A 4342-nucleotide genomic window follows, 5' to 3' on the forward strand; every position below is an offset into this window, starting at 1 on the left:
GTTCTCTCTCTCTCACACACTCACATTCTCACTTTTATAGATATAATGTATAGATTATGCTAGATATATTTCTATATGTCTGAATACCCTATATACAAAGTTTAAAATCCGTAGATAAAAATACGTTGAGTATATAGGTTGAGAATTGTTCTCTCTCTCTCTTACGCACACACACACACACACACACACACATTTTCACTTTTACAGATATAATAGATAGATTATGCTAGATATATTTCCATATGTCTGAATACCCTATATACAAATTTTCAAATCTGTAGATAAAAAATGTATTGAATATATAGGTTGAGAATTGTTGTCTCTCTCTCTCTCTCTCTCTCTCTCTCTCTCTCTGGCTACCTCACACACACACACACATTTTCACTTTTATAGATATAATAGATAGATTATGCTAGATATATTTCCATATGTCTGAATACCCTATATACAAACTTTCAAATCTGTAGATAAAAAATTTGTTGAGTATATAGGTTGAGAATTGTTCTCTCTCTCTCACACGAAACTGTGCGCTCGGCTTCTTCCCCCCCTTCCCACCCCAAATGCTTGGGAAACTGTGCACTGTTTTTGTTGGTTTTCAAGCTGCCTCTTCCCCCCCCCCACACACACACACAGTTTAACAGTAGTAGGAGGTCAAGAGAAAGAGGGTGAGAGAGAGAGAAGAGTAAGTTGGTGAGAGAGAGAGAAAAGAGAAAGAGGGTGTTGGTTTTATATTTTTATTATCGTCTAATATTTTGAAAGCTGAATTTCTAATAAAATGTGCATCTATAGGAGATAATGCCTGGGAATGTGTCCCCCCCCCACAGTTTAACAGTGGTGTGACGTCAAGAGAAAGAGGGTGAGAGAGAGGGAAGAGTAAGTGGGTGAGAGAGAGAAAAAAAAGAAAGACGGTGTTGGTTTTGTGAAAAAAGTTGTTATTTACAATTGTTCGCATTCTTGGCCTTTTGGTCAAGATCAAAGTGTAGTATCTGTTCTTCAGATGCTGCACTTCTATTTCTTGTTCTCTTTCGGTGGAGGAGAAATCCTCCACGACTGAGACAATTTTTATTTTTGTACCTTTTCTCCACGTTAAAAAACGACCCTGGTGTCTAACTCTGTCCCGTGGGGAGGCATAGTAAATAGGTACAATTGTTCGCCATTAGTGGATGTTGACGTCACGTCACGTGACATGACTAAGCGTTTTTTTTTTTTAGTATGAATAACATTTTTTGTTATAATTATAAAGTCTACACTTAATTTTATAGAAAATGATGTATATATAATAGAAAAAAAAAATTACTGGTTTTGTTGGATTCAAGTGGATCCCCCCCCCCTCCAGTTTAAGAGATAGCAGGTCACGTGGTAATATACAAAATGGCTAGCGTAAATATAAAGATCGGTTTTTTTATCGACGAATATTTTGAAAGCTGAATTTTTTTTTATTCCTGTACATTTTTTCCTGATATTTTTCGTTAAAACTCTTGTATAAATACTATTTTTAACCAGTTAATTACGTTGGAGACATTGTCATGGAGTTTAATAATCTCTAGAACAAAGCAGAAGAGAAATTACAAAAGTATCGGTAAAACAAAGTGTTTGTTTACATTTGTTCGCCATTACTGGATGTTGACGTCACGTCACGTGACATGACTAAGCGTTTTTGGATTATGTAATATTAACATTAAAATGACAGGTTTTTTGGGGGGCCCCCCTAGGAGAGAAATGATCAGTTCACCCCCTTTTAATGGTCCGTTTGGTGTGGAATTTCGATATTTGTCATGCGGGTGATCAAGGTTCAATATGATACATAATTTGTCAACTTTGGTTGTGTCTGTCAAAAGTTTGAGCTGACGTCACGTCACGTGACACGTATTGAATAACGTTAAAATGACAGGTTTTTGGGGGGGCCCCCCTAGGAGAAAAACGATCAGTTGACCCCTTTCTACTGGTCCGTTTGACGTGAAATTTCGATATTTGTCATCCGGGTGATCAAGGTGCAATATGATACCAAATTTGTCAACTCTGGTTCCGTCTTTCAAAAGTTTTAGCGTTACAAACAAACATACATACATACATACATACATACATACACACCGATTTTTGCCTTTTATATATATAGAAGACTAGCAGGGCTACCCGGCGTTGCTCGGGACCGTATAAACAATGAAAAAACAAAAGCAGATATTGAATATATGTTTTATTCTTAGGGGAGAGGAATCTTTCATCTCTATGTATTATTTGTTTTATCTACCCTAGGACTGGTATTGTTCATGTTTTATCCCTAGCGTAGGTAATTTACAGCATGTATATGAAATTGTTTTACCTTAGGGAGAAGAGAACAGGTAATATACAACATAATGTGTCTATATTACATCCCTGGCAACGCCTAGAAACCAGCTAGAACATGTATTTCAGTCAATCTTTATTACATCCTGGGCTATGCCGGGAAACCAGCTAATCTCTATTTAGTGTGTCCTTTCTTTTATTAGGTATCAGAATAGGTATCCAGATTTCTACTTCTATACAAATATGATATTGTAGTACAGTAAATGTCAAATTGTTTTTCAAGTATTAGTTTGTAACGTTTGTACTGACTTCATCAGATGTCATGTAAGAAACTGAATTCTATGTAAGAAGACTTTATCTGAAGTGTTTTTATTTTGGTATATCATGTGTGATTACACTATAGTAATTGCGCTGAAAGCATGTTAATTACAAATGACAAAAGTTAAATCAATTTCTGATTCAGCTACACAATATAAACTAAAGGAAATCAAATTTGCAAAATAAAAGCAATATGTAGTTATGGGTTAGTTTGGAGTTAGAATAAAAAGCCAACAAAACAGTTAGTTTGTATTGTGTAGATTGGTCATTTCTGATAGTATTGAGAGTCGTCAATGAAAATCTTAATTTCTGACAAAATACTGAATGTTTCTTGGATACCCATTCGTAAAAAGTACCTTTTTTGGAAAAAAAAAAAAAAAACACTCCCCGGATCACCTTCACCACCTTAAAAACAAAAAACTTTATTCTTCAAAAAATGTGCACATTGTTAGTGTAAAAAACAGATTCGCACCACTTGATGAAATCAAGCATAGTAATATTTTAGTAAAGAAAATATGAAATTGATTTTCAATAATTAGTTTGAATGAATATCAGAAAATGTAATTGTTTGATGCATAAGAAAGAACTCATTTGCTGAATTTGATATTAAGCAGCAAAATATTTCAAAACATAAAAATGTGAAACATAACATGAATACTCTCCGTTGTCACTTGAAAACATTGACCTTGGTAGGAAGTTTATTAGATACTGAAATTGTGGTCTTGGTATGGTGTGCTTAATATTATTGTATGCAAAATTTAAAAACACAAAAGAGGGTACAATCAATATTGAAAAAGTAACATCTGTCACAGAAAATAGTAATTTATAAATGTCAAAAGAAATATTATTCTGTACTTAAAATGTTAAACTTACTGTTAACAATAATTTAAAATGGTGATACGGATGAGTCCAACAACTTAGTCCTTGAGCTTTCTTATTGGTCATAGTAAAAAGAAATTGTAGTCTTTCAAGTTTGTTGGTCGCATTGGGATTCTTGGAATGTATCAACAGATTCCTGCATATGAATCTTTGTTAATTCCACACAATACAAAATATATATACAAAACAAAGTAAAGCAAAGTATAGGGTTAGTTGTGTCCTCTAATTATCAACCAAGTATATGTATTGATAAAAAGATAAAAGCAATGGAAATGTTTATTACAATGTATCAATATTAAATTTTTATCATGAACAACAAATCGAAATAATGATAGATATTTTGTGCTTATACGAAACTGGAATCAAGGATTGTCACCTGTGATTTTATATATGTCAATAGTGCATGCCACTACAAATGATATTAGCCAAATTAAGTTTTGTTTATTTCACCCATTATAAAATATATACACAAAATGCAGTAAACAAAGTTTAGGTTTAGTTAATGATAAGTTTAGGTTCGAGAAATAAGCAAAGAAAAGAAAAAAAGATACATTTGTTTATAGTGTGTAAATTGTAAGTTTGTAAATATTTCAAACTATCCACACTGGTATGTGGAAATTCTAGATACCTATTGTTATAAAGTTCCAATTCATGTTTGATATATCACTCTACATGTTCCCTGTTGCACCCCAAAGATGTAAATGATTATCGAGAAAGTGAAATGAAACAGTATTTGAAATAAAATAGAAACAAATGCTGATGTTTACTATATAAAACACTGTGTTCAATGGAATTGAGCCTTATACAATATTGGTGGAATAAAAAAATCCATTTTTTTAATTCAATTTAAGAAATGAGCAAA

At 32.9% G+C, this 4342-nt stretch overlaps 1 pseudogene; it reads left to right on the plus strand.

Moving 5' to 3' along the window:
• Nucleotides 1-945: 945 nt before the first annotated feature.
• Nucleotides 946-1079, plus strand: LOC145242779 (U2 spliceosomal RNA; annotated as a pseudogene).
• Nucleotides 1080-4342: the final 3263 nt, after the last annotated feature.

This window comes from Euprymna scolopes, chromosome 2 (genome assembly GCF_053919585.1).
Source record: "Euprymna scolopes isolate OS-2025 chromosome 2, ASM5391958v1, whole genome shotgun sequence".
In the NCBI taxonomy this organism is placed as follows: Eukaryota; Metazoa; Mollusca; class Cephalopoda; order Sepiida; family Sepiolidae; genus Euprymna; species Euprymna scolopes.